Source organism: Trichechus manatus, unplaced genomic scaffold, assembly GCF_000243295.1.
Source record: "Trichechus manatus latirostris isolate Lorelei unplaced genomic scaffold, TriManLat1.0 scaffold00114, whole genome shotgun sequence".
Lineage (NCBI taxonomy): Eukaryota > Metazoa > Chordata > Mammalia > Sirenia > Trichechidae > Trichechus > Trichechus manatus.
The window spans coordinates 7,688,619-7,700,693 of NW_004444050.1; the positions used below are offsets into that span (position 1 = coordinate 7,688,619).

Genomic DNA, 12,075 nt, shown 5'->3' on the forward strand with positions numbered 1-12,075 from the left:
TGTCAACACTGCCCCCTTCTCGACTTTGGGTTCTCTTTTACCAGCTTTCCTGTCCCCTCCTGCCTTTTAGTCCTTGTCCCTGGACTGTCGTGTCCCATTAGCCTCATTTTGTTTTATGGGGCTGTCTAATCTTTGGCTGAACAGTGAACCTCTGGAGTGACTTTATTACTGAGCTAAAAGGGTGTCCTGGGGCCAAACTCTCAGGATTTCTCCAGTCTCTGTCAGGCCAGTTTAAGTTGGTCTTTTTTTGTAAGTTAGAATTCTGTTCTACATTTTTCTCTAGCTCTGTCCAAGACCCTCTGTTGTGATCCCGGTCAGAGTATTCAGTGGTGGTAGCCAGGCACCATCTAGTTGTATTGGACTCAGTCTGGTGGAGGCCGTGGTAGTTGTGGTCTATTAGTCCTTTGGACTAATCTTTTTTCTTGTTTTATTCATTCTCTCTTGTTCCTGAAGGGGTGAGAACCGTGGAGTATCTTAGATGGCTGCTCGCAGGCTTTTAAGACCCCAGATGCTACTCATCAAGGTAGAATGTAGAACATTTTCCTTATAAACTGCGTTAAGCCAATTGAGCTAGATGTTCCCTGAGACCATGGTCCCCACTGCTCTCCGCCCAGCAATTCAGTCCCTCAGGCAGTTTTGATGTGTCTATGGCGCTTCCATGACCTTTCCTTGTACAAGCTGTGCTGACTTCCTCAGTATTGTGTACTGTCTTACCTTTCAACAAATTTACCACTTATCTATTGTCTCTTTAGTATTTCCCCCCCACCTCTCCCATCCCTAGTAACCAACAAAGATTGTTTCTTTTTGTGCGTAAACTTTTTCATGAGTTTTTACAGTAGAGGTCTCATACAATATTCGTCCTTTTGTGATTGACTTATTTCACTCAGCATAATGTCCTCCAGTTTCATTCATGTTATGAGATGCTTCACAGATTCATCACTGAAGAACAGACTATTTTTAACATTAATTTTACTGCAGTTTTTACCCAAAGTTCCGGTGGTCCCTCTTACCTTTACTCCAAATTTAGCTTCTCGCTGGTGGCATGGTTTGAGAAAGATCTATAGCCTGGTGTATGGTAAGATAGAACCGGTCTCTGTCTCACTCTCTCACTGCTCTCTAGGAAGAAAATGGTTTCATGCTGGGAATTCTCCGTACCACTTTAGCTGTCTGCTCACTCTCTCAGGCTCTCTCTCCTGGGCCAAGAACAGCTCCTCTCAGCAGCCCCTTGTCTCTCCAAGTAAATTGGACATATTTCTCTGAGTACAACACGACTCTGGCAAGATTTCTATTAAAAACAAAATGCTCTGGCCAATTAAAATTGCTCTAAGAGTTCTGAGCCTGGTAAGGCTAGTCAGTGACCAGTGATTTTTCACTTAAGGCAAACTTGCCAGGTCTGCCCTAAATTACTAACGAAAAAAATCCAAAGCAGTTGCTCTCAGGTGGATTCTGACCCATGGCAGCCCCATGTGTGTCAGAGTGGAGTTGTGCTCTGTGAGGTTTTCAGTGACCAGTTTTTTTTGGAGGTAGATTGCCAGGGATTTCTTCTGGGGTGCCTCTGGGTGTACTCAAACCTTCAATCTTTTGTTAATAACTGAAGGGTTTAACCATAGCTGAGCACTAAATTATTTGTAGTAATTGACAAGCTGATTCTAAATATCTTTTGGAAATACAAAGGGTCAAGAATAGCAAAGATACTATTGTAAAAGAAAAAAGACTTTCTCTACTGAATACCAAAACTAAGTATAAAGAATTGCTAGTTAAGTCATTATAGTATTAACATGAGGCTAGACAAATAGATCAATGAAATTAAAATAGAGAATTTAGAAATGTCTCTGTGCCTATATGAACTCTTATATAAGACAAATGTGAGATTACAGAATGGGCAAAGAAAGTTTTTTTTTTTTAATGGTGCTTGGTCAAATTAATATTTTCACAGAAATAAAGTGAAATATTATTCATAACTTACACTGTAGGGGGAAAAATCCAGGTAGGTTCTGATCTAAATAAGAATATCGAAGTGTAAAGTTTCTATGGGATAATATAGGTGAAAATTCTCTTCATTTTGGTATATAGATAGATTGCTCAAACAGTGTACAAAAGGCATCAGTCATAAAGGAAAAGATTGATAATTTGGACTTCATTAAAATTAAAAATGTCTGTTTATCACAAGACACCATTAATTGAATAAGAATGAAAGACATACAGTGAAATAGAGAGTTGGGATATATATACATATCTCCAACATAGTGCTCATATCTAGAATATTTAATTTCCACAAATCAATAAGAAAAGACAGAATTTTTAAAAATTGGTAAAGTCTTAATACACTTGACAAAATAAGATATCTAAAAGGCCAATAAATAAACGAAGAAATGATCAACCTCTTTAGTAGTCACTTACGTACAAATTAAAAGCACAATGAGATACCAGTACATCCCCATTGGACTTGCCACAATTAAAAGGTTAATATTTCCATGTGTTGGCCTGGATGTGAACCAGAGGAAATCCTGATGCAATTTGGAGGGAGTACAAATTTGTACTTTCACTTTGGAACATAGTTAGATATTCTATTAAGTCTAAGATGTAATTACACCTTAAACTATAATTCAACTCCTATGTATATATGCAATAGGAACATATGCATATGTGCATTAAGAGGTTTGTGCAAGACCATTCATAGCAGCATGGCTTTTAATAGCTCAAAACTGGAAATAACCCAAATGTTCATCTACAGTACACAAGACGAATTAATCATAATGTATTCATATAATGGAATATCAAACATCAAAGAAAATTAACAAACTACAGCTATAGACAATAAAATTGATAAATATCACATTGCGTATAAGAGGCCAGACACAGAAGAAGACATACCGTATTGTACCTGCAGGGCAATGGGTTTCTCTTTATATACTGTATTTTTATGCAAACAACACGTCTTCTACTTTTGTTTGCTAACTGCTTCCCACACCCTCTGAGAGGTACTTTTTGTAGGCACACTATGCTAATTTTTTGACAGTAACTTGTTAAAAAAGAATTGGCATAGCGGCACTTCTGAAAATACCTCACGGGGGAGGGAGCAGTTGGCAAAAAACATAAAAGGTGCATGTTATTTGTGTAAAAATACAATATGGCCTTTCTGGCCCTGGGTTTGTAGTTCTGCTAAGATGATTTGCTAGGCCACAGTTTCTCAAAGAGATTAGTTAGTCTACTATGCAAATAAGGTGTGTAAAACTCCGGCTGGGATTGGTCAGTTACTATGCAAACTCAGTGACTGTGGCCTACCAAGGAGATTGGTCAGTTTTGCCATACTGCTAAGTTTATAAGGACCAATCTCACAGAGGTTGAAGGGGACCTCACTACCATCAAGAAGAAGAGTGAGGAGCAAAGCACGTCTTTTGAACCCAGGGTCCCTGCACTGAGAACCTCCAAGACCCAGGAGACAGAGACAGCTGTAATACTGGAGATAGACAGAGCAAGATGGCACGAGACTGCACAAGACGGTATGAGCCGTGAGAATCAAGAGACCAGCTCAAGATGGCTGCAGTAGGCTTCCTGGCCTATAGAGTGAGGCGGCTGCAGTGTGCTCACTGGCCTACAGAGTGAGAGAGCTAAGTGCCTTCATGCAGGGAGCTTCCTGGAGGAGTAGGGTGTCCCAAGGTACTTATTGGTGGAGCTAAAGAGTTGTAACACTTGCCCAAGCAGGGCAGAGGCCAGACCCAAGCAAGGTGTCTTTATGGGTATGGCCAAGAAAAAGATGACAGCTATCTTGATTGGAAGCTGTTCTAACTGGTGAACTGTATCCTGTCTCCGAAGTTGTTTCTGTAACTTCTAAATTGGTTCCGATCTTGAGCTGTAATCTGTTACTTCGCTACTAAACCCTATAACTGTGAGTATGGTCTGTGAGTTCTGTGTGGCCATTGCAACAAATTATCAAACACAGCAGAAGAGTAGAGAGTGCCGTGGGAGGGATGGCTGGTGTAAGAATTGGTAAAAAGGTTGGAGAGTGGAGGTCTATTTGACTTCCATCTCATAGGAATTAGCTTTGGGCTAATCCTGATTTTGATTCTCATTTCTCCTCCTAAAGTTAGACTTCAGATGCTACTACTACTACTAGATTATAGTACCATTGGATAAAATGTCAAGAACAGGTAAAACTACACTATGGTGCTAAAAGTTAAGATTGGGAAGAGAGGGAGGGATTTGTATGGGAGGAGACTCAAAAGAACTGGTCACATCATATTTCTTGACCTGGGAACTGGTTTCATGGGTATTATTTCTGTGACAATGTATGGATCTAGGCAGTTATGTTTCCTGCAGTTTTATCTAATAAAAAAGTTAAATAACAAGAAATTCAATAAATTCAACTCAAAAGTTATATAATAAGAAATTCAATAAATAACAATGTTGTAAAACTGACACCATTAAACATTCATTCTCATCAGGCTCAAATGGGCTCTCACTGATGCCTGTAACTCTATTATTTTCATAGTAATGATAATAACTTTACTATTTTCCAGGGTGGTTCACTCCACATTTCCCATAGTTATTATTTCAAATGTTTTCCAGCTTGCTCAAACCTTTAATCTCAAGAGCTCATCTTTAATGATGCACAAATACCTTTTATTCCTATTCCAAATATTAAATAGAAGCTGTCAGAGGAAAAGCTCATCCAACTTTCTGTCACCAAATATGCAAACTTACCTGCAGGGGTGAAGTCAATTATTTAGGGAGGACATGTTTATTAGTTAGAATTATATTCTGCTCAGAGTGATAAAAAACCCAAACTAACAATACTGATGAATGAAGTTCATTCATCAGCCATGTAAATAATATCTGGTGGTCAACGGCTTATGGCTCATCTGGCATTCTGTTCTTTGTTTAAGCATCTGAGAGGCAGGGTGTGGTCCTTGTCCTATGGTACAAGATGGCCACACGTACATTACTGAAGCAGGATAAAAAAACAAACAAATCTGTTGCCTTCAAGTCAATTCCAACTTATGGTGACCCCATGTGCTACAGAGTAGAGCTACTCCATAGTGTTTTCTTGGCTTTAATCTTTACAGAAACAGATAATCAGGCCTTTCTTCTGCAGCTACTGGGTGGGTTTGAACCGCTAACCTTTAGGTTATTTGTTCTGTTAGGTGCCATCGAGCCAGTTCTGACTCATAGCGACCCTGTGTAGAACAAAAGAAAACACTGCTTGGTCCTGCGCCATCCTCACAATTGTTATGCTTGAGCACATTGTTGCAGCCACCGTGTCAATCCGTCTCGTTGAGGGTCTTCCTTTCTTTCACTGACCCTCTATTTTACCAAGTATGATGTCCTTCTTCAGGGACTGGTCCTTCCTGATAACATGTCCAAAGTAGGTGAGACCAAGTCTTGCCATCGTTGCTTCTAAGGAGAATTCTGGCTGTACTTCTTCCAAGACAGATTTGTTTGTTCTTCTGCAGTCCATGGTATATTTGATATTCTTTGCCAACACCACAGTTCAAAGGCATCAATTCTTCTTCAGCCCTCCTTATTCGGGGCAGATTGTGCCACCCAGAAACAGAATAGAAGAAAGGAAAAAAACAAAGCACAAACATAAAGATGGGCAAAGGACTTGTGACAGGTGTCTCTTAAGGATAATTCACATTTCTCTAGGTCTGGTTTTCAGTTTGTCTCATTTTCTATAGTTCACCCCATACAGACTATTGGAGACACGTTATTCCTCCTGACTGTCTTGGTAGGCCAGATTCAAAATGCTCTAAACCAGCTCTTTCTCCCACTTGTAATACATTTTGTCCATGGAAAGCTATGGAAGTGTGACCAACTCCAATGCAACCGAGTCATCTTTTGCAGCATGCTGTCTCTTTATAGACAAAAAAAAAAAAAGAAAAAATCATCTGTACTATGTCTACTCTCACTCAATATATAATTCTGTATAATTTGGATTTTGCCAACAAAAATTCACTGAAATTTATTTTACTAAGATCACTGAAAACTTCCTTGCAAGATATAACCAATGGACATTTTTCAGGCCTCATCTAATTTGACCTCTCAACGTCATTTAACCCTGATGGCCACCTGATGCTTCTCAGCCAGTCTCTTTCCTTGATTTCTTAATGTGATGTTCTCTTGATCTTTTTCTCTTATTTTATTATTATTGGCTATCCTCATTATTCCTTTTGCAAGGCCCTCTTTTTCTGCCCTTCTTTAAATGCTAGTGCTCAGAGAACGATCCTATGCTGCCTCCTTTTTGTTCTTTGACAATCCTTAACAATCTCATTCACTTCAATTTCAATTACTTTGTCGAAAACTCTCAGACTTATATCTTTAACCAAAAACTTCTCTCCTGATACCTAGGACTATCTGATTTTGAAAATGTCCACTTTACTCTCTCCCAGGCACACTAAGTTCAGAACTTATCTTGTGATCTTCTCCCCAGATCTGTGCTTATTTTACTGTTTGTTAACACAACAATGCCAACATACTCTAACTCATTCTGCAATTCAGAGTCAATTTGGTTTCTGTCTTGGTTTCTTCTTTTCTCTTTCCCTGCATCCAATGAGTCAACTAGCTCTGTTGATTTTACCTGCTATTATTTCTTTAATTCCAGCTCTTATATTTAACACCAGATCACTAGAATATCTTACCTGGATTACCACACAATTTTGAACCCCATTATCTGCTTTCACTCTTGCTCTACTCCATGTCTTTTTAATGCTGCAGTGATAAGGATCTTCCAAAAATGCACATCTGATTTTGTAATTATTTCACCATTGTCATGAGAATAGTTGTCTCAATAGCTTATGGTGTCTTTTATGACCAGATCCCTGCCTACCACCTTAGCCTTATCTCTTGCCATGGCACATCTGAATTTTATGTTTCTTTTTAGTATTTTGTAAAGAACTATGCTTTTTCACTTTACTGTTGTCTCTCTGGACAACATCGCTCCTACACACATTCTCCTATTTCTAGTTTTTACTTGGATGACTCTAAATCAGCATAAAGATAATATTTACATATTCCTTTAGGAAACCCTTCATGATCTTTCTATACTAGAATACACCTCTTCCATAGTTACAAATCACCCCACACTTCTCTAATAAAATTTGCCATACTTTTTGATAATTGCTTGTTTAATTGCTGTCTTGCCTGACAGATTTTAGCTGTGTGCAAAATTTGAGTTATTTTGCTCAACATTTTTTATCTAGTATCTAGCTCAATGTCTGACTGTTTAAAAAATTGTTGCTAGAATGGGTACTGAAAACACAATAAAAAATGAATATCTAGAAGCTAGATTATTTTTTTTCTCAATGCCTAGATCATTAGTGAGACAAATAATTACTTGTTTAACTAAGAAACTGACAGAAATCTGTTATTATAACTTGGAGTTATTTTAGAATATGTATCCATATCAATGATTAAAAATACATGAAAATTCAATAAAGAAAGGGTAGTTTTTTCAGTAAATCAGGCTGGGACAATTGGACATCCATATGTAAAATAATGAACCTAGACATACACTTAACACCTTTCAAAAAAATTAACTCAAAAAGGATCATGGACATAATTGTAAAATACAAAAGTATAAAACTTCTAAAAGAAAATGTAAGAGAAAATCTATGTGAGCTTGAGTTTTGTGATGAGTTTTTAGATGCCATACCAACAGCACAATCTATGAAAGAAAAAAATAGGTAATTTAGACTTTATTAAAATTAAAAATTACTGCTCTGTGAAAGACACTGTTAAAAGAATGACTAGACAAGCTACAGACTGGAACAAAGCATTTGTAAAGCATGTGTCTGATCAAGGACTTCTATCCAAAATATACAAAGAACTCTTAAAACTCAAAAATAAGATAATAAACAACTCAAAATACAGTCAAAGGGTCTGAGCAAACACCTCATCAAATAAGATATACAGATGACAAATAAGCATATGAATATATGCCCAACATCATTTGTCATTAGGGAAACACAGACTACAACAACAATGAGATACTACCACAAGTCTATTAGAATAGTTAAAATCCGCAATTCTGACAATACAAATTGCTGGTGAAGGATGCAAAGCAACATTCTCATTCATTGCTGGTAGAAATGAATATGGTACAGCCACTTTGGAAAACAATTTGGCAGCTTTTTTACAGAGCTAAACATTGTCTTATCATATGACCTAGCAATCATGCCCTTAGGTATTTACCCAACTGATTTGAAAACTTATGCCCACACAAAAATTAGCATGCAAATGTGTTACCAGAATGTTTATTCATAATAGCTGGAAGCAACCGAGATGTCCTTCCATAAGTGAATACATAAACAAACATCCATAGATTCACATAATGGAACACTTTTCAGCAATTAAAAAAAAAAAAGGAATGAACTATCAACCTATGCAATAGCATAAATGAATCACAAATGCCTATTCATAAAAGAAATAAATCAATCTAAAAAGGCTACATACTGTGTGATTCCATTCTGTAAAAAAAATCAGTGGTTGACAGGGGTTCAGAGAGAGTAGAGGGTTGGAGGGTGGAATAGGTAAAGTACAGGGAATTTTTTAGGGTGGTGAAACTGTTTAGTATGGTACTGTAACAGTGGATACATAACAGTATGTGTTTTTGAAAACCCATAGAACTTTGCAGCACAAAGATTGAAACTTAATGTATGCAAACAATCAGTTAGGAGTTTGAGTATTCCAAGATGGAATGCAGAATGTGATAAAATAGTTGTATTACAAATATATGAAACAACATTACTGAATGGGGTAGGGAAAAATGTGTTGACTCTGGTAATTTTGGAAATGAGTGGAATCTGTAGGACTAAAGCGAAAGAGAAATGTATGTAAACACTGTTCTCTAGTTGTTAACATTGTTTCCCATGGGAGTACCAAAAAAACCAAACCTGTTACCTTGGAAACTCTATGGGACAGTTCTACTCTGTCCTATAGGGTCTCTGTGAGTCAGAATTGACATGACGGCAATGGTGTGGCTTTGGTTTCAGTTGAATCGATTCCGACTCATAGCGATCCAATATGACGGAGTAGAACTGTCTCATAGCCTTTCCAAGAAGTGGGTAGTGGACTCAAACTGCCGACCTTTTGGTTAGCAGCCAAGCTCTTAACAACTACAGGTTAACAATTTTGAAACCAGTATATACGCAAACTGGAATTAAATCGTTAAGTAAATGAACAGCAGATGGTGGGAGCCAGTTTCTCACTGTTCAAGTAAGATGTTACAGACACCAATGAAGAAGGCTAGAATGATCCACATGGTAATGGATTAGAGTTGTAGACATCCAAATAAACTTGAAATGAACTTCATATAGTTACAGTTGGTTACAGATAGAAGTATTTATAGATACGTGTATATACATGGGTCTTAGGGATTGAATTATGTCTCCCAAAAACGTGTGTAAATCCTAACCTCTATGTCTGTGGTTTTAATTCCATTTGAGAATAGGTTGTCTTTATCATGTTAATGAGGCAGGGTTAGTGTAGGGTGTATCTTGAGTTAATCTCTTTTGAGATATAAAAGAGATTAAACAAGAGAGCAGAGGAGAGATGGGTGAAGAGAGATGCCAAGCCTCATGAAGAGCGCCCAGGAGCAGACTCTCAAAAAGACAAGGACCTTCCTCCAGAGTTGGCAGAGAGAGAAAACCTTCCCCTAGAGCTGACACCCTGATCCCCCAGAGCCGGCACCCTGAATTTGGACTTCTAGCCTCCTAAACTGTGAGGAAAGAATTTTCTGTTTGTAAAAGCTGCCCACGTTTGGTGTTTCTGTTATAGCAGCACGAGATAACTAGACAATGGGTTAGCATATACGTATGTTTCCTTGCTTTGTTAGCTTAGAAGTTCTAGAAGCAACACATCCCAGTAACAATGAGCATATCTATTTCACAGATCTTGGTTTCTTATGCTGTTCTCTGGTAAAAATAGCCAGATTTCTTTAGAAAAATGACTAATTCTAGGACTAGGGTAGGAAATATAAAGATGAGCCTGTAGCATCTTTTAATGCCAGAATGTAAGGAAGTGCTGAAAACAACAACAGCAACAACAAACAAACAAACAGCGATGGGGACACATCACAGGAGTCAACAGAAAGGGTTTCCAAGGATCAAAGCTGGAACAACTCGAGCCAAAAACAATGAAGTAAAGCAGGGCTGAATTATTGACCAAAGTATAAAATAAATACCTGTGAATCTGTACTTACACGTTTTCTTGAAATGTGATGGAATGACAATTTAACTCTGTGATTGTCCTCTCCAAAATACATAACCTCAGCTGAATCATGAGAAAAACATCAGATCAGTTGAGGGACATTCTACAAAATAACTGACCAACTCTACTCAGAATTGGCAAGACCTAAAACTTTCAACATATCCTTTGAAAACAGGGATTTAAATTTAAATTGAATACAAAGGTTACTGGTGCTACCAAGAAGTCAGATGGAAAAACTGATGTTTTTATTGAAGCTGTTTCTGGTGGTAAAGACGAATTTATCGTTTGTGATGTACTCTTGGTTTGCATTGGCTAATGACCCTTTACTCAGAATTTGGGACTACAGGAGCTTGGAATTGAATTAGATCTCAGGGTAGAATTCCAGTGAATACTAGATTCCAAACTAAAGTTCCAAATATCTATGACATCGGTTATGTGGTTGTTGGTCCAATGTGGGCTTTCAAAGCAGAGGATGAAGGCACTGACTACAATTGTGTGCCATCGGTGATTTACATACAACCTGAAGTTGCTTGGGTTGGCAAATCAGAAAGAAGTTGAAAGAAGAGGGTACTGAGAACAAAGTTGGGAAACTCCCATTTGTTGTTAACAGCAGAGCTAAGACAAAAGCTAGCACAGATGACATGGTGAAGATTCTTGGGCAGAAATCAATGGACAGAATATTGGAAGTACGTATTATAGGAACAGGTGCCGGAGACGTGATAGAGGAAGTGCTCTTGCTTCGGAATATGGAGCATCCTATGAAGGTGTAGCAGGAGTCTGTCATGTGCATCTGACCCATCAGAAGCTTTTAGAGAAGCAAAGCTGGCTGCATCATTTGCAAATCAATCAACTTTTAAATTAGAAGATTATATATATATATTTTCCTGAAATCTCCTGGGAGCTTTTGTAGAGGTCACATTTCTGAACAGGAAATGCTCAGAGGTCCAAGAATTTGTCAGACTGAATTAAGAAACTTTTGGAAGGTATTTAATAGTTTTGGACAGAATGTAATAATCCCATGTTAATATTTTAAATTAACTTAATATTTTGTTTTGGTGCAAAAATTAAATAAATAAAACAACAACAACAACAAAAAATCTGGCAAGACCATCAACAATAAGGAAAGCCTGAGAAACTGTCACAGTCAAAAGGAACTTAAGAAGACACGATGACCAACTGTATTGTGGTATCCTGGATGGGATCCTGGAATAGAAGAAGGACATTAAGTGAAAACTAAAGAAATATGAATACAGTACGGACTTTAGTTAATAATAATGTATCAATATTGATTCCTTAAGTATAACAAATGTACCATATTAATGTAAAATATTAATAGGGTAAACTGGGCATAGGGTATGCAGAAATTTCCTATACTATCTTCACAATTTTCCTGTAAATCTAAAACTATTCTAAAATAAAAAAAAAAATTCCAAATACATAAAAGTATTTTACTTTAAAATTATATATCTATTGTATAGATTTTGGGAATCACAGACAAAAACCAATATAATGACCAATTTTTTTAAAAAAACTGTTTACTTGTCTTGAATTTGATGAACAATTTTATTCTATATAGTGACTTTCTGCAACCAAAACAAGTGTTTTTTTTTTTCACTTATAGTTTTATGAAGTTGGATCCATTTGTTCATTCCTTTGATACAGTTTATCACTATTCTCTGTCTCCCTTAGCTATTATCTCTCTTTCATTATATTCTATTCTGAGCTTTTCACTGCATTTTCTAATAGCTTCTTAAAATTTCCACTTACTGTCGTTAATTCAGTTTTCCAAAATGCCTAGTAGGCTGTTCTCAATTCCTAGTACAATTTTTAATTCTGTGATGGTTTTACTTGGTTACTCTTTATCACAGC

The 12,075-nt window shown here is 37.2% G+C and overlaps 1 pseudogene; it reads left to right on the forward strand.

The window, feature by feature from the left end:
* Positions 1-10,360: 10,360 nt before the first annotated feature.
* LOC101359915 (dihydrolipoyl dehydrogenase, mitochondrial pseudogene) lies at positions 10,361-11,094 on the forward strand (annotated as a pseudogene).
* Positions 11,095-12,075: the final 981 nt, after the last annotated feature.